The 19,135-nt window shown below is 41.6% G+C and overlaps 2 long non-coding RNA genes across 2 annotated transcripts; one reads left to right on the top strand and one right to left on the bottom strand.

The window, feature by feature from the left end:
- Positions 1-1,654: 1,654 nt before the first annotated feature.
- LOC138956102 (uncharacterized) lies at positions 1,655-6,554 on the top strand. Its single transcript, XR_011452497.1, has 3 exons — positions 1,655-2,083; positions 3,370-3,513; positions 6,205-6,554. It is a non-coding gene; the product is annotated as an uncharacterized lncRNA (long non-coding RNA).
- Positions 6,555-11,537: 4,983 nt separating this feature from the next.
- Positions 11,538-18,018, bottom strand: LOC138956101 (uncharacterized). The gene is made up of 3 exons (XR_011452496.1): positions 17,521-18,018; positions 14,422-14,565; positions 11,538-12,854 (listed from the first exon to the last, which is right to left on the bottom strand). It is a non-coding gene; the product is annotated as an uncharacterized lncRNA (long non-coding RNA).
- Between the last annotated feature and the right edge of the window lie 1,117 nt (positions 18,019-19,135).

Here is a 19,135-nt window from a genome sequence, read left to right on the forward strand (position 1 = left end):
CAATTTTAAAGTCTTAGGTATGACCCGGCCGGGGTTCGAACCCACGACCTCCCGATTACGGGGCGGACGCCTTACCACTAGGCCAACCGTGCCGGTTTTAAGCATCAGTTGAAACTGCAACTTCAATCATACACTCGAAACTACGTCAATTTTTTTTGTGAGAAGTAAAAAGCGGTGTGCGGAGGTTAACTTTACGGTGAAATGATTTTCAAATAGAGTGCAGTGAACAAAAGCGGTCACTGTATGCAACGACGTGCATACACAAAACATATAGGACTCTTTCTTTCATGTTAACTAAACACATACGGCGCTTTTCGAGGAATCGCAATCGCTTTCAGCTGCGACGTAGACAAAGAAACATGGACACGGCGGTACAATTTCTGTACGCCTGGCTCTGGGCACCACCTAAAAATATGCCATCTAATTGTAATTGAAAACGTTCTCTTTAGAAAGCACACACAGTTTATTAGTGAATTTCAAACATATTCTGATAAAACAAAAAATGCCAAGAAAATTAGATTATGTCCTCTGTAAAATTCAAACTTATTCTGATAACAAAAAAGAGCCAGCATACATTTATGCGCTTTTAATTTCTTAACCGAAACGCAGAATCACGCGTTTTTGTTCTCAGAAACCTGTCTTTGATAAGCCAACGCAGATAAAAAAAAACAAGAAATTCCTCCGATAGGAAAAACACCCCCGTCAAAGCGACAAAGGGAAATAACCTTCTCAGTTGGTGGCAGTGAGAATGGTTATTTCCCTTTGACCAACGGGGGTGTGCCTCTATAAGTCCTTGTATAATTTTAATCCACCAATAACTCCCTAACCGTGTGTTTGACTGGTCCCAATTTTTGTAAGGACCGTCTCAGGAATGTATAGAACCTGTTCACCAAGTTTGGTGACGATCGGTCCGTTCATTCTTGAGATCTACTTGCGAACACAAACACACAAACAAACACACAAACAAACACACAAACAAACACACAAACAAACACACAAACAAACACATCGAGTGAAACCTATACACACCCCTATACCGGGGGTGTAAAAACTGGTGTGCATTCCACTCTGTTGACGCTATCGTGACTAGACTAGCTGTCGGCATACTACAGTGTAGGAATAAAGAATTATCCTAAGTCGCGTTATTGATTATATTTCAACGACCGTTCTGGTAACGGCGCAATTGCGTATACATTATGTGTCTCCTAAGCCGCTGTGTGTGTGTGTGTGTGTGTGTGTGTGTGTGTGTGTGTGTGTGTGTGTGTGTGTGTGTGTGTGTCTTTTGTGTCGTGTCGTGCGTGAGTGCGTGCGTGCATGGTTATCGTGTATTAATAAATTATTTAACGTATAGACATAATGTTAAATGCATAGACATTTGTTTTGAAGACATATTCATTCTGTGTGTCTGTCTTTTGGGTTTCTAGCACAATAGCACAACCTGGGTCTTATAAATACCCTGATTCTTGTTGTTGTTGTTGTTGTTGTTGTTGTTGTTGTTGTTGTCTTGTAGTCGTTTTTGCAGTATACTGATTTCTTTTGTAAACGTTGCTTGAAAGCTACGCCGTAACAACGACGAGATTATTCCATTGTTACCAGAAAATGACCCACATATTGATTTCCAGAAATGTTACGGAGCATGACTAGAAGTGACAGTCGTAAGCAGGCATACGTGTTGTATTGCGACTGAGTTCCCAATATGCGTCAGAGATCAACACTCTTTTGCACTACGTCTTTGTGACCTAATGGAATATAATTTATAGCCGCTGTATATGGCACTAATAGTGCTCAATGCTGTAAACTGCTGTAGGGCTGTAGAGACAGTGTATGTTCCATAACGTTAGACAAACAATCTCAGAAATGGGCTGTACAGCTAACCATTTGTGTTATTCCACAATGTGTAGTGGAGAAAAGTGTAAAACTCGTCTAGCTGCTGCTGGAATGTTGTTTACTGTCTTTTGTTTCATTTTCGACATGATCGGATTACCCACCGACAAATGGCAAACGCGTGAGAGTGCTGACTCGAACATTTCCTCAACTGCGGGCATTTGGTCTTGCACAAATGAGTTGTGCGATCGTGATGAGGGTGAGTTTCAGTTTGTGTTGTACTCCAGCAATGTTATGTAGCGTCTAGAAACTTCTAATGTCAGTCATAACCATCGTCATCGTCGACGTTGTTCGTGTCGTCGTCGTCTCCGTTGTCATTGTCATCCTCGTCGTTGTTGTCATCATTCTCCTCTTTCTCCCTTTCCTCACTGATTGTCATTGTGTCGTCATGATTAGAGTTACAAGTAGTAACAAAATCAGTTGCAGCGAATGTCAACATGAAGTATGTCACCTGTTCACAGATTCAAGTACAATGTCAATGCATTCAACCGTTCTTATTCAGTCGAGCCTGTCTGTAACGACTACCCAATGGACTAGTAGTAAATGTTAAGGGGCTTATTGTCCGTCAGGTCTTAATTGCCTATATTGGACATGAATTGGTTTATACGATTCGAGTTTTTACGCCCTCACGGCTTTTGATGTATGCGTGTTTAGGTGGTATTAGCCATCTGCACTTATGGTAGAATGACCAAGATCTTTAACGTGCCTTTGTGGTGACACGGGGGTGGGAGATGGATACCGTCTCTGGGTCTGCACATAAAGTTGACCCGTGTCCGTCCCGGCCCCAATGGACTATCAAAAACGGGCCATCATATACAGGTGGTAGGAATGGAATGGTGGATTATAGAGAGAGAGGGGGATATTTTTGGGGGGTGGTCGTAATGGGCATGTGGTCGTTATCAAAAGGTGGTCGCCCGGGCAGGTTCGACTGTAGTTATAAACAAGAAATTCCTACGAGGTAGGAAAAACACCCCCGTCAAAGGGAAATAACCTTCTCAGTTGGTGGCAGTGACTGAGTGAAAATGGTTATTTCCCTTTGACCATTAAGATGTCCCTGTATAAGTCCTTGTATAATTTTAATCCACCAATAACTCCCTAACCGTGTGTTTGACTGGTCCCAATTTTTGTAAGGACCGTCTCAGGAATGTATAGAACCTGTTCACCAAGTTTGGTGACGATCGGTCCGTTCATTCTTGAGATCTATATGCGAACACAAACAAACAAACAAACAAACATACACATCGAGCGAAACCTATACACACCCCTATACCGGGGGTGTAAAGATGTCACAAGTATTTACCGTTCGTTCTCAATTGTAAAGTGCGCTCGCAAGTGTTGTTCGCAAATCATGGAAGAAAGCGCTTTGTATAATTCGGTTAAAAGAACAGACGTTTGTTTCATTTTGTCCATTCCAAAATTGTACTCCTATATATGTATAACCCGATGATGAGCAGGCACATGACGTGTGTTATTTTTGTGTTACAGATATGATGCTTACCTGCAAAGTTACTGGAGTCTTTGGAGCTGTGCTGATGCTCGGATGTATACTGCTGGAATCTGCAATGATGGCATATGAGGGATGTCGTAAATATTGTGTCTGGGTCTTTATCTTCATGGATATTCTTGGATGTGAGTTCACCCGTTGCCATGCGTAGGCTCATAAGAAAGTATAGCGAGAATCATACTATGCTTGCTTTTTACATTTAGTCAAGTTTAGACTAAATGTTTTTACATAGGCGGGGAATCTAGACGACGGTGGAGGTTTATGTGTGTGTGTGTGTGTGTGTGTGTGTGTGTGTGTGTGTGTGTGTGTGTGTGTGTGTGTGTGTGTGTGTGTGTGTCGTGTAGAGCGATTGAGAGAAAACTACTGAACTAGTCTTCATGAAACGTTACATGAGAGTTCCTGGGTATGATATCCCCCCCCCCCCCCCCCCCCCAAAAAAAAAATAAGAAGAAAAATAAAGAGTAATTTTTTGGTATATAATGTATACGGCTTTTTGTATAGGCCCATTGCAGAAACTCAAGTTAACAACAGCATTTCTACTCGGCGCGCGCGGTATGAGAATCACGGGTCGTAACTCTCTGGAATTGGTCATCCGCCGCCATGTTGGATGCCTTGCACGATCTCTGACAGTGCTTGAGCGTTGGGTGGCGACTCGACAAAAGTGAAAATGACACGTTGTGTGGCCAAAAACTGCAGTCAGCAGGCACACTTTAGGATCCCTAAAGTTGTTTACCATCAGGGTGACAACTGGAAGGAAGTTACTGAGCGGAGAAGACGATTATAACTGGTTACTTTTTGCTGTGTGCTAATCAACAATTGTCCATCGGTTGTGCCTTTAGAGTGAACACTGTGATAGGATGCTTTGAAAATTATACTTTGCAGTAGTTACCTGAGCTGCATTGTACCTCATTTGCCTGTCTTGAGAGCTTTATCTTGTGAATTTTGGTGCACTGTCTGCATGGTAATTTGAGATAAAGAATAAATAAATGAATATAATAATGTATTCTTGCTTTACTTTTTACATTTAGTCAAGTTTTGACTAAATGTTTTAACGTAGAGGGGGGAATCGAGACGAGGGTCGTGGTGTATGTGCGTGCGTGCGTGTGTGTGTGTGTGTGTGTGTGTGTGTAGAGCGATTCAGACTAAACTACTGGACCGATCTTTATGAAATTTGACATGAGAGTTCCTGGGTATAAAATCCCCAGACGTTTTTTTCATTTTTTTGATAAATGTCTTTAATGACGTCATATCCGGCTTTTCGTGAAAGTTGAGGCGGCACTGTCACGCCCTCATTTTTCAACCAAATTGGTTGAAATTTTGGTCAGGTAATGTTCGACAAAGCCCGGACTTCGGTATTGCATTTCAGCGTGGTGGCTTAAAAATTAATTGATGACTTTGGTCATTAAAAATCTGAAAATTGTAAATAAAAATAACAATTTATAACACGATCCAAATTTACGTTCATCTTATTTTCCATCATTTTCTCATTCCAAAAACATATAAATATGTTATATTTGGATTAAAAACAAGCTCTGAAAATTAAATATATAAAAATTATTATCAAAATTAAATTGTCGAAATCAATTTCAAAACACTTTCATCTTATTCCTTGTCGGTTCCTCGTTCCAAAAACATATAGATATGATATGTTTGGATTAAAAACACGCTCAGAAAGTTAAAACAAAGAGAGGTACAGAAAAGCGTGCTATCCTTCTTAGCGCAACTACTACCCCGCTCTTCTTGTCAATTTCACTGCCTTTGCCATGAGCGGTGGACTGACGATGCTACGAGTATACGGTCTTGCTGCGTTGCATTGCGTTCAGTTTCATTCTGTGAGTTCGACAGCTACTTGACTAAATGTTGTATTTTCGCCTTACGCGACTTGTTATGTTGTGCTGTTGTGTTAAAAAGGCAGATCCCCTTTGGACTCATGCATGCACAGTTTTCTTCATTTTGTCTGCATACACAGTGAAATACGCAAAAAGAACAAGAGTGCAATGAAGAAAACTAACAAAGACGGCATCCAATATGGCGGCGCGAAGAGAGTATGAGCGGAGTTGTGCCCCTTAGGGCTAAAGCTAGCCGATCCATTTGATAACGTCACGCCGAGTAAGAAGAATGAATTGGACCTATAGGTTGAGGCGGCACTGTCACGCCTTCATTTGTGCAAGCAAATTGATTGACATTAAAGTTGTCATTAAAATCAAATTGTCACTAACCGATTTAAAAATGATGACATTGTAATATTCATCTTCTCCTGAATTCAACAATATGTAGGTATGTCCTGTTTGCTCTAAACATTAGCTCAGAATGAATGAGAATTGGTTAACTAAGTAATACGGTTCGGATGCTTCGCGGGGACAAGCGTGACCAATCGCCGTCTTCGGGTATGGTTAGTAGAGACTATCAAAATATAATCTCGGCGGAGACTGGTTTATGGTGTTGATCTTTAAGTGTGATGCCGACAGATTGACTAAATGTTTCTTCATCGCTTCACGCGACTTGTTTATTTTCATTTTCGATCCGTCTGTCTGTCTGTCTGTCTGTCTGTCTGTCTGTGTCTCTCTCTTTTCTGCCCCCCGCCCCCCCACTCTGAGTCACTCTCTAATTCTCTATGTATGTATCACTGTCTGTCTGTCTGTCTGTCTGTCTGTCTGTCTGCGTGTCTGTACCTTTCTCTTCCCCCCCCCCCCTTCTTTCTTTCTTCCTCTCATTCTTTCTCCGCATACTCCAATATATATATGTTGTATCTGTGGCATAAAAGTTTAATCCCCGACTAACAATTTGCTATAAAAACTACTTTTTTTCTGTTTCAGTTATCTGTATGGTGACTGAATTCGCTGTGTATGTGAAAGAAATGGACATGGAATTAGACAAGTTTGGTTATTCTTCCATTATGACCATCTTTGCGTTTCTGTTTTCCATTGCTGGACTAATCTGTTGTGTCCTGGCCTATAAGGAGCATTTGGTCAAAGGTAGAAGCTACACCATTACCAGTAACACAACATAATTAATGTATGCAATAAGGGATTTGTGTGTGCAAGATTTGTTGCTGGTGAAGTGAAGTAACAATCAAAAATAGAAAAGGAAACAGTATTGAATACTGCTGCATCTGACGTCAACGTGTGTGCGTGTGTGTGCGTGCGCCGTGTGTGTGTGTGTGTGTGTGTGTGTGTGTGTGTGTGTGTGTGTGTGTGTGAGCGAGTGTGTGTGTGTGTGTGTGTGTTTGTGTGTGTGTGAGCGAGTGTGTAATGTGTGTGAGCGAGTGTGTGTACGGTGTGTGTGTGTGTGTGTGTGTGTGTGTGTGTGTGTGTGTGTGTGTGTGTGTGAGAGAGAGAGTGAGCGAGCGTGTGTGTGTAATGTGTGTGTGTGTGTGTGTGTGTGTGTGTGTGTGTGTGTGTGTGTGTGTGTGTGTGTGTGTGTTGATGAGACATGGCTAGTCGAACTTAAGGAAGTGACTGCTTTGTTGTAGATGTTGTAGTTGTTTGTGTTTAAGATTATTTTATTTGTACAATGTTGCTGGACAACTACGCTATCATTAGAACGATCATACCCCCAGTATTCCAAAGAAAATGACGCATAATTGGTTTCTACTGTAGACATTTTGGATAGTATGAATATAACTAAAACTAGTATTACGAAGCTGTTTCTAATTGAGTTCGTTCTATTCATGTCAGGCCTTTAATGCGGTTTCAAGGTGTATGCCAGATTTGTCCTTGCACCTATCTGTCTGTATCGGAGATCAATTCTGTAGACATACACTACCGTATTCAATATAACAATCAGCATTGGAGTGTCACGAAGACTAGATAAGCAGAGTATAAAGGAGCACAGAGTATTCCAATCATACCATGAAATGCAAGTCATAGCCTTTATAGGACATTCACACAGTTCAGTCATGGAATGTTGCTTCTCTCGCTAAAGCAGCGTACAGGCCGTATTCCATACCGTTAGATCAGCAGCTTGACGAGTTGTCAGGCTAACTTTCTGCATGGCATTCTGTTAACTATGGAATTCGACTGTGTGTGTTTTAAGCAATGGTGGTTGAGTTATGTGTATGTAATACATCTTTTTACTTGCGTGCTATGTATTTTGAAATTCATCAATCTGTGTTGTACGTAAATGTTGTAAACTGTATGAGTTTATTTTGATAGGTATTACTGTTTTGTTTTGGCATTTTGCACACAGTTATTCATTTGTGTATGTTTTTATTTGAGAAGCTTAGAATTATTTTTGGATTTGCGCCATGTAAGTATATATCCTCATTATTTTTATCATTTCAAGAAAATAAGAGAATGCTAAATGCATAATGGCCCGGTAGCTCAGTTGGTAGAGCACTGGACTTGTGATCGGAAGGTCGCAGGTTCGAATTCGGGCCGGGACGGACACGGGTCAACTTTATGTGCAGACCCAGAGACGGAAGCCATGTCCCACCCCCGTGTCATCACAATGGCACGTAAAAGACCTTGGTCATTCTGCCATAAGTGCAGGTGGCTGAATACACCTAAACACGCAGACACCTGGGTAGCGCGACTCCGTTGCTGCTAGCTTTCCACTGGGAGGAAGCGACCCGAATTTCCCAGCGATGGGACAATAAAGTAATGAAAATGAAAAATGAAAAGGAAAATGAAATGGCTTGCTTATTTTGATAAGAGGTTAACATGTAATGTAAGTATGGTTTAAACAGTGTTTATTCAACAATTCATAGATAATTCAACATAATACATGTTAAGGATCAACAACAAGCTCAAGCTTATGGTGGTGACCTTAAATGTAAGTATCCTCATTATTGTTATCATTTCAAGAAAACAAGAGAATGCTAAATGCATAACGGCTTTCTTGTTTTGATAAGAGGTTTACATGAGTTATTTTATTTCTTAAAATATTGAAATGCAAGCCACAAATTTCCCGACGAATGAGAAGTACAAGACGCGGCTTCTTGAACCTTAATGTTTTTCAAAGTAAAATCTTAGACGTCAAAAGCAAAAACACGCCACACTAAGGATTGAAGTGGCACATGTTATTCTTACAGAGGAAACAACAAAGTGGTGAAAGAATGAAGTTGTCTCGGTGACTTTGTCGTCATAAGCCGTGGTACCTGCCAGACTATAATTTGACCCGACCTCATTTACATGATATACACACGTGTGTGCTCCCTTTTGTTACTGAAAAGAAAAGAATGTATGAGAAGAAATAAAGCCTTATTGAGTTTTGCTGTTTTCAAGTTTGTTATAGACTAGCATCTCATCCAGTACATCGTTTGTGTGTGTGTGTGTGTGTGTATGTGTGTGTGTGTGTGTGTGTGTGTGTGTATGTGTGTGGTGTGTGTGTATGTGTGTGTGTGTGCCAGTATGTATGTGTGCGCGCTCGCGATCGTTTCCCAGAAAACTGCCGGATAGATGTCCATTAAATTCACATGTGTATTCTTCTGGTTGTTAGAGATAGTCCCCGCGTGTCCCCGCGTGTTTTAGTCAAAGTGTCTAAAACACGCGGGGACGATCTCTAAAAACCATAAATGGGTTTACGGCATAAAGGATCGGCAGACATCTCCGTTTCTGAGCCCTAATATCTCAGAAGAAAAGCTGATTCCCACCAAAAAAAGATAAGAAAAAAAAGGATAGTCAGAATGTTATTACATAATGTCCCCGCATGGTATTTCACCGTCCCCGCGTGTCCCCGGGTGCTGTTTAACTGTCCCTGCGTGTCCCTGCGTGTTTTAGACACACCGGAAGCGGCGTGTCTGTGTGACCGGGGTATTAGCGGTGACCCGGAACTAGCAAAAGGAAAGAGGGAACGCTGAGTGAAGCTTGCAACTTTTGTGCAGAGTCTTCAGAGGCAAAGGCATCTGATATTGAGCTAGGCACATGAATGCCGGAACAAGAAAATGTTCAATCTGTCTAGTGTATTTCTGGCGACAAGACACCCACCTCGAAAAACGTTACAAAGCTGAATTTAGTTTGGTTGTCTGCAGGTGCCTTTTCTTTAACATTAGTGGGGGTAAACACGCAGGTTTTTTTTATTTATTCACACCATTCTCTTGTGCCTGTGTAGGCACCTAGACTGCAAATACTTCAAAGTTACAGTAACCTAAACCTGATCAATTTTCTTCACATTTATTTATTTATTTATTTACGAGGATTTATATCGCGCACGTATCTCACCACACAAGGCGACTCAAGGCGCATGTTACCTATTAATGCCGTGTGAGATGGAATTTTTTACACAATATATCACGCATTCACATCGGCCAGTAGATCGACTGCCTTTAGGCGCTGCATCCACCTTTCACGGCCTATTATTCCAGGTCACACGGGTATTTTGGTGGACATTTTTATCTACGCCTATACAATTTTGCCAGGAAAGACCCTTTTGTCAATCGTGGGATCTTTAACGTGCACACCCCAATGTAGTGTACACGAAGGGACCTCAGTTTTTCGTCTCATCCGAAAGACTAGCACTTGAACCCACCACCTAGGTTAGGAAAGGGGGGAGAAAATAGCGGCCTGACCCAGGGTCGAACACGCAACCTCTCGATTCCGAGCGCAAGTGCGTTACCACTCGGCCACCCAGTCCCACACACATGTGCGCTTACACAACCAAGCAGCTCTGACTGACCTGTAGAATCTGCGCCCAGTCTTTTTACGCTCCACCATCACTTCATACATGCTTGAGACTTTTTCCGAGCTGATAAACACTGTTTGATATGATATGACGTAATCAAAGCCTTTTTTACATTTTTTTTTAAAAGAAGACACACACAAAATCAGTGCGCGGATATCATCTGGAAAAATTCATATGTGAAGTTTTATGACGATTTGTCCGGTAGTTTCTTGGGAACTACTCCAAACAGATACACACACACGTATAATCACCCTCATCTCCTCTCGATTCCCAGTTTACAGCAAAACATGTTTTTTTTTTATCAAGAACCGCATTAGCACAATAACAAATGATAACAAGTCGCGTAAGGCGAAATTACTACATTTAGTCAAGCTGTGGAACTCACAGAATGAAACTGAACGTAGTCCGCCGCTAGTCAGTGCAAAACTACTGTGCCGCTGAAACTGCGCAGGTAGGCTATATTCTGCCCATAATGGGCATGTGGCGTGCCCGCTATTTTGAATTGTTCTGTGACGTCTTGGATTTGTGAATACAAATGCTATGTGACACCTCGGTATCTGAGTTACTGGTTTTTACATTTAGTCAAGTTTTGACTAAATGTTTTAACATAGAGGGGGAATCGAGACGAGGGTCGTGGTGTATGTGTGTATGTGTGTGTGTGTATGTGTGTGTGTGTGTGTGTGTGTGTCTGTCTGTCTGTGCGTGTGTGTGTGTGTAGAGCGATTCAGAGTAAACTACTGGACCGATCTTTATGAAATTTGACAGGAAAGTTCCTGGGTATGATATCCCCGGACAATGTTTTCATTTTTTGGATAAATGTCTTTGATGACGTCATATCCGGCTTTTTGTAAAAGTTGAGGCGGCACTGTCACACCCTCATTTTTCAATCAAATTGATTGAAATTTTGGCAAAGTAATCTTTGACAAAGGCCGGACTTTGGTATTGCATTTCAGCTTAGAAGCTTACAAATTAATTGACGACTTTGGTCATTGAAAATCTAAAAATTGTAATTAAAATTGTATTTTCATAAAACGATCCAAAATTACGTTCATCTTATTTTGCATCATTTTCTGATTTCAAAAACATATAAATATGTTATATTCGGATTAAAAACAAGCTCTGAAAATTAAAAATATAAAAATTATGATCAAAATTAAATTTCCGAACTCGATTTTAAAACAATTTTATCTTATTCCTTGTCGGTTCCTGATTCCAAAAACATATAGATATGATATGTTTGGATTAAAAACACGCTCAGAATGTTAAAATGAAGAGAGGTACAGAAAAGCGTGCTGTGCAGCACAGCGCAACCGCTACCGCGCTAAACAGGCTCGTCAATTTCACTGCCTTCTACGGACTACGGTCATTTTAAAAAAAACTGCAGTGAGTTCGGTTTCATTCTGTGAGTTCCACGCGACTTGTTTCTTCTCCTGAATTTAAATACGGTATTTGTGAGTAACTATATGTTTTTACATTTAGTCAAGTTTTGACTAAATGTTTTAACATAGAGGGGGGAATCAAGACGAGGGTCGTGGTGTATGTGTGTGTGTGTGTGTGTGTGTGTGTGTGTGTGTGTGTGTGTGTGTGTGTGTGTGTGTGTGTGTGTGTGTGTGTGTGTGTGTGTCTGTGTGTGTGTGTAGAGCGATTCAGACTAAACTACTGGACCGATCTTTATGAAATTTGACATGAGAGTTCCTGGGTATGATATCCCCGGACGTTTTTTTCTTTTTTTCGATAAATACCTTTGATGACGTCATATCCGGCTTTTTGTAAAAGTTGAGGCGGCACTGTCACACCCTCATTTTTCAATTAAATTGATTGAAATTTTAGCAAAGCAATCTTCGACAAAGGCCGGGGTTTGGTATTGCATTTCGGCTTGGTGGCTTAAAAACTAATGAGTGAGTTTGGTCATTAAAAATCGAAAACTTGTAATTAAAATTATTTTTTTATTAAACGATCCAAAAACAATTTCATCTTATTTTTCGTCATTTTCTGATTCCAAAAACATATACATATGTTATATTTGGATTAAAAACAATCTCTGAAAATTAAAATATAAGAATTATGATCAAAAGTAAATTTCCGAAATCGATTCAAAAACTATTTTATCTTATTCCTTGTCGGTTCCTGATTCCAAAAACATATAGATATGATATGTTTGGAGTAAAAACACGCTCAGAAAGTTAAAACGAAGAGAGGTACAGTAAAGCGTGCTATGAGGCACAGCGCAACCGCTGCCGCGCCAACAGGCTCGTCACTTTCACTGCCTTTTGGCACAGACGACGCCCTATCATTTATGCCGCGATAGGGATTATGACGAGTACTTGGTCTGTTTTCCTTTCATGCAACGTGTAGCGGGCTGGGATAAGCTGCAGTGCGTCGTCGGTCCTGCTGAAGTTGAACGGAGCCCCTAACTACATCGAATGACAAGTACGTAATAAGCCGCTCTGCGAACATTAAGTCAATCTTAAACCTAAAACCAAACGAAGCGAGATGAAAACAACTACTACCACCCCACCCCCCTCTTTCCGCACTCATACACACACATTCACAAGCACAAAGGCACACAAACAAGCAATAACTCATAGCAAGGCTTGGTGCTGTCGCCAGTGATTGTTTTCTTTGTGTTGTTATGATGCGAGAAGCTGTAGCTCCATCACGCGTTCGACCAGGTAGCGTGCGGATGTGCACTTCATTTCATCAAAGTACGCCACAACACAGCAGATTCCCGCAACAATGGACAACAGAAATGCCAGGATGGTCACACCGGAGGAATAGCCTAACTCCGCTTTTTCCATGGCTGTGGTGTTCACATACATTGCAAATTCAGTCACCATACAGAAAACTGAAATAGAGAAATTGTTATTATTGTAATTTTAAATGGACGATTTAATGTGTTTGCGGATCACACAAATACATGAGAGAGAAAGAGAGAGAGAGAGAGAGAGAGAGAGAGAAAGAGAGAGAGAGAGAGAGAGAGAGAGACAGAGACAGAGACAGAGACAGAGACAGAGACATAGAGACACAGACAGACAGACAGACAGACAGACACAGACAGACGGACAGACAGACAGAGAGGCAGACAGACAGACAGACAGACAGACATAGGGACATGCAGACAGAAAGACAGACGGACGTACTTATATAATCCTATCTTCGTATTATTATTTACGTACTAGCAGGCAGGACCAAGCTCCGCCCGGGTATTTGCAGAGCCCTAAGACGTTTGTTCCAATAACAACCAAGGAAGAGTTTTCTGAATTCTTTGTAAAAAAAAAAATGTCAAAGGAAAAATATGAATGAAAACTATGTAAGAGTGAATCAACATAACTTAAAATTGTAAAGCTAATGGAAATCTTACACATTTAATTCATATGGCATGGGTTACATCACTTCCTCAAGACAGTTCTAGATGATTGAGCAGTAGGTGTAACTTCCTCACGTCATACCCATTGAAATGATAAGCTATGCTTACATGCTAAGAGTTACCTCCCGTCCGTGGATAACAAAGCAAGAATTACCTCCCTTGGCTCCGAGAATAGGCCTGTACTTTCCGGTTAAGGGTATTCTTCTTCATTTATTCTGCTTATGAGAGCAATAGAGACTCTCTAATATTACTGGCATTGTGCGCTTGCTACAGATGAACAGTAGGCGCAGTACTGATCTTGTGTTCTTCTTCTTCTTCTTCTTCTTCTTCTTCTTCTTCTTCTTCTTCTTCTTCTTCTTCTTCTTCTTCTTCTTCTTCTTCTTCTTCTTCTTCTTCTTCTTCTTCTTCTTCTTCTTCTTCTTCTTCTTCTTCTTCTTCTTCTTCTCACGTTCACTCATGTTTTTAGTACGAGTGGATTTGTACGTGTATGACCGTTTTTACCCCGCCATTCAGGCAGCATACGCCCATTTCGGGGGAGGCATGCTGAATATGTTCGTGTTTCGTGTAACCCACCGAACTCTGACATGGATGACAGGATCTTTTCCGTGCGCACTTGGTCTTGTGCTTGCGTGTACACACGAAGGGGGTTAAGTCACTAGCAGGTCTGCACGTAAGTTGACCTGGGAGATCGGAAAAATCTCCACTCTTAACCCACCAGGCGGCAGCGACCGGGATTCGAACTCACGACCTCCCGATTAAGAGGCCGACGTCTTACCACCACGCCACTGCGCCCGTCGTTTGTGTTCAATAACGGGGAGTTTCATAAGCTGAGGAAGGAACTAATGAACCGCGAAACTAAAACCAAGTATCTTGTTCTTACCTCTTGCCATCACTGAGGTATGGGGACCACAGACAGACACACAGACATACACACAGACAGACAGACACACGGATACACTTACATCCATTCTTAAATATGCACTCGTATAAATACAACGCGACATATTGTGAAACTAATCTACACAGTCACAGTCGTTAAACTCACGTCCAACAGCATCCATTGCGATGAAGATCCAGATGCCATATTTACGAAATCCCTTAGACGTCATCATGGCACCTTCCACCACCATACATTCAGTCATCATCACAGCGCCAATGACTCCAAAGACCTGGCTAGCAATCATCCGACCTACAACACAACTCATATCTATATATATATACAGATATGACTTGTGTCTGTCTGTGTGTGTGTGTGTGTGTGTGTGTGTGTGTGTGTGTGTGTGTGTGTGTGTGTGTGTGTGTGTGTGTTCGCGATGCACGGCCAAAGTTCTCGATGGATCTGCTTCAAATTTGGTGGGCATATTCAGGTAGACCCCGGACACAACCTGGTCGATGAGAATTTTCAACACGTGCTCTCAACGCGCAGCGCTGAACCGATTTTGGTTTTTTTGTTCATCTTCCCAGATCCATTCCCAGGAACTCTTCCTTATCTTCTCCAGTGTTTTGCGTTTATCTCCCTTCCTTCGTGTGGCGTCAATCCATATTCCCGTTACTATTTTTAGAAGGTCACTGTCCACAACGCTCAATCCATATTCCCGTTACTATTTTTAGAAGTTTTCCTTCGTGTGGCGTCAATCGCGTACGCAATTCAACGACGTTAGGTTGCTGAAGCAGCAGTAGCTGTTAGTTTTGTATATTGACACTTTTCATCCAACACGTGCTCTCAGCGCGCAGCGCTGAACCGATTTTGGTTTTTCTGTACATCCATTCCCAGTAACTCTTCCTTATCTTCTCCAGTGTTTTGCGCGTTTATCTCCCTTCCTTCGTACGGTGCGCCGGTATTCGGCTCTACTTCTTCCCGGCGAAGCCGTACCCGGTGAAGCGGGTATTCATCTAGTACATCATATATGTCCATCTGCGTGCTGATCATCGCTATCAGTATCATAATCAGGAGTTATTGTCATCATTTTCGAGTTTTCATTCATAACCACCTGGGGAATAAATCTCATGTTCCCCATGTAACAAATCGAGGTGTTGAATGGGTTTGAGCATTCAGGTGAAACGTGGATTGTCAAAGTAAAAGCCAATGAAGATGATTGTTTGATGTGTAGAACCATCGCGGCTTTGGATTCGTGTTTCCGATGACAACGATTGTAAGCATTCCCTCTCAACGACCCAATCAATGTTGATAATTACCGCGGCGACTCATGGTCAATTTGCAACTTATCTCTGTAATCACAAAATCCATAACGAAAAGTCATAAAACACTTAACAGAAAAGAAATATGCTCAAAATTTACTGAACTCGCAAATGGGATCGCAGCTATGTACATTTTCAGACTGGAAGAAAAGCGACGAACGAGTCACGTTTGACGTCACAAACAAGTATAACGTGTTATCTCGAGCTAGTGTGACGCGGTTTGCAGCCCGGAATATTGCATTCTAAAAATTGGTCTCCGTCTGGGTTATTGTGTATACAGTTGCACTTCCAAAATGATGACTAAAACGTTGTTTGGTGGCTTGTTGTCAGACCAGCATTTTTGTGTTGGCCCTCGGGGAGCATATCGCCTTTTGTCGCATATTTATCGGTCGATAAAGATGAAACAAAAGACGACATGGACCCTCGGACCAACAACAAAGTCTTATAATACTGAGGGGAATAAAATATACAAATCTCTGTTCTTTCTTTCTGTTCATATCTCCCTACGATCATCGCTTTCGTAATCAGGAGTAGTTAATGTGGGGAACAAATATATATGAATCTCTGTTCTCTCTACTAAATACATTGTCGTACCTCCCTACGAGTACCAGTGTAAAACTGTGTGTAAAGCCTGATCCAATGTCAGAAACTGGACAGACTTGTGATGGTTAAAAAGGCGTTTTACACTTGGTCACTTACCATAACTCTCCTGCCTGGCTGCCTTTCGTGTTATTATGTTCTTTAAATGTTTGCTTGTACATGTATTAACATTTTGCAGGTTTTGCTTAATTGCTAATTGCTTTTTAATTGTCTAGAATTTTTTTTTATCACCATCATCATCATCATCGTCATCATCATCAATCATCATCATCATCATCATCGTTGTCGTCGTCGTCGTCGTCGTCATCATCATCATCATCATCATAATCATCATCATCGTCGTCGTCGTCGTCGTCGTCGTCATCGTCATCATCGTTATCGTCTTCGTGCAACATGGGACTTTTCTTGCTGTGAATTTTGCAACGGAGACATCCGTCAATCAGCGGATTAATTTCGCAAAAACTTCCCTATTTGCACAAGAAGACTTCAGGTTGTTGTATTTTTGTGTATAGGTGTTGAACCGGAAGGATGATCTTACCCTATCTAAAAGCCTGGATAGATCAGCGGTCTCTTATATTGATCGAGCTTTCTTGTACTTAATTACAAAATTAAAATCAAGCATTGAATGTATTAACTAAAACATGGGGATTGTCCTCAAAAAGTATCAGTATCAACATGGTCAATATCCCCGTCAATGTCCCGCGGATGTTGGTTTAAACAACAATTTATTCATAAACACACACATGATGACACGACTTTTCTTCTTCTTCTACGTTCCCGGATGTTGAGTTTGATGCGTGCATGCCTGGTTTTCTCCTGTAGATGGGTGTCGGCACAGGAGGTCTGCCCGCTGTCCTCAGCCAACATGCTCCGTCTTCATGGCAGCTCAAATTTTTTATCGAGGTTCTCTCCTCTAGATCCGCCGTGTTTCGCCTAGGGGCTTGCGCTGCCTAGTTGATAGGGTCACCTCGTAGAGGATGTGGTCATAGACCACGCACGGTCGGTCTTGGGATAGGGAAACGTTATGCTAGTCCGGAGGGATTACGCCACAATGGCCACCTCGCGAAGACCCAGGGTCCTAGACTAGGGAGGTCCAAGGGGGAGCACCGGGAGGGCTACCCCTCTACCCGCACCTCCAACACAATCCCTTCCCCTGGTAGCTTCATCCCCAAGGAGGAAACAGAGCTACCTGCAACACCCCGATGACACGACAACATGCTCACAAATGAGCACAACAAGTTTAAAACTTATGATAAGTGCTCACGTAATCATACCCGCGGATGTTAATTATAATTGCTTTTCAAACGCTACTTAACTCCAAGGACAAAAAGAAACTAAAACTCACCTTCGTCACGATCGCACATTTCATTTGTGCAGGTCCATAGACCTGCTTTTGACGAATTGTTGGAGTCAGAATCCTCACGCGTTTGCCACTTGTCAGTGACCAATCCCACAATGTCACATATGAAGCAAACTACTGTAGTCGCCATTCCAGCAATGGCACACCATTTTTTACGCTCGTTTTCGAAATTCATAGTTAACGAAACGACAGGAACTTAGCTTGACGGCTCGTCTCTCAAACTCAAACGGAACGAAATGCGGCCACTACAGTGCATAATAGCAAATAAAAAAAACACACACCCTTATATGATTATTAATGAGCAGTATGTGTGCTCGTCTCTCAAACGTTTGGTCTAACGGTATAGAATACGGCCTCTGCAGTGCTATAGCAGAGGGAAAAAAAGACACCCTTATATATTTATCATTGTGCAGTGTCTGTACAGTATTGGCAACGAAATTTCCGTCAACAGTGGAAATACCAGTGTGCTTCTTGCTACCGTGCTGACCTACCTAACGTTTGCGAAACTGCTTGGCTGATCGCTAGCTATACTGAAAAGAATTATAGGAAGAGCGGTGAGTTTTGTTTGACACAGACAACTGGGGTAGCCTAAGTGCCAATTCGGCGTTCACCCCAGTGACACAAACGCAATAACGGACTATATTGCTATTTCATAATGTTACGTGGATTTCCATTGGTCAATTGGGCAAAACTGAGCTCAATGCAAAACTGATATCGACGACCTCTTTATTGCTTCCCCACTTCAAAAACAAAAACACCTACATTTAAAAACAAACAAATATATATGAAAATGTAATTATCCCAGAATTTAGTTGAGCAAGTGACTAATGACTTTTTGAAAGGAAAGACATTTTAAAATATTGAAAAGTACAAGAAAAGAGTGAAGAAAAAAAATCAGAGGGAGGGATATGTAACAGCCAAAACTGAGACAAATACTTTTGTAATTTCTTTACAGGAAATACAAAATGTCCAGAGAATTAGCAATATATCTAACACAACAACAACAACAAGAGTATTAACTAGAGAACAGCGAAATATATTGGGACTGGGTGGCCGAGTGGTAACGCACTTGCGCTCGGAATCGAGAGGTTGCGTGTTCGACCCTGGGTCAGGCCGCTATTTTCTCCCCCCCTTTCCTAACCTAGGTGGTGGGTTCAAGTGCTAGTCTTTCGGATGAGACGAAAAACCGAGGTCCCTTCGTGTACACTACATTGGGGTGTGCACGTAAAAGATCCCACGATTGACAAAAGGGTCTTTCCTGGCAAAATTGTATAGGCATAGATAAAAATGTCCACCAAAATACCCGTGTGACTTGGAATAATAGGCCGTGAAAAGTAGGATATGCGCCGAAATGGCTGCGATCTGCTGGCCGATGTGAATGCGTGATGTATTGTGTAAAAAAATTCCATCTCACACGGCATAAATAAATCCCTGCGCATTGAATAAAAATTGAAAAGAAAAAAAAATCCCTGCGCTTAGAACTGTACCCACGGAATACGCGCGATATAAGCCTCATATTGATTGATTGATTGATATATTGCTACATATTTATTTTTATTTGTTTTTGTCTCTGTTCGTTTCGCTTGTGCGTGTGTTTGGT

The sequence above is a fragment of the Littorina saxatilis genome, unplaced genomic scaffold (assembly GCF_037325665.1).
Source record: "Littorina saxatilis isolate snail1 unplaced genomic scaffold, US_GU_Lsax_2.0 scaffold_330, whole genome shotgun sequence".
NCBI lineage: Eukaryota > Metazoa > Mollusca > Gastropoda > Littorinimorpha > Littorinidae > Littorina > Littorina saxatilis.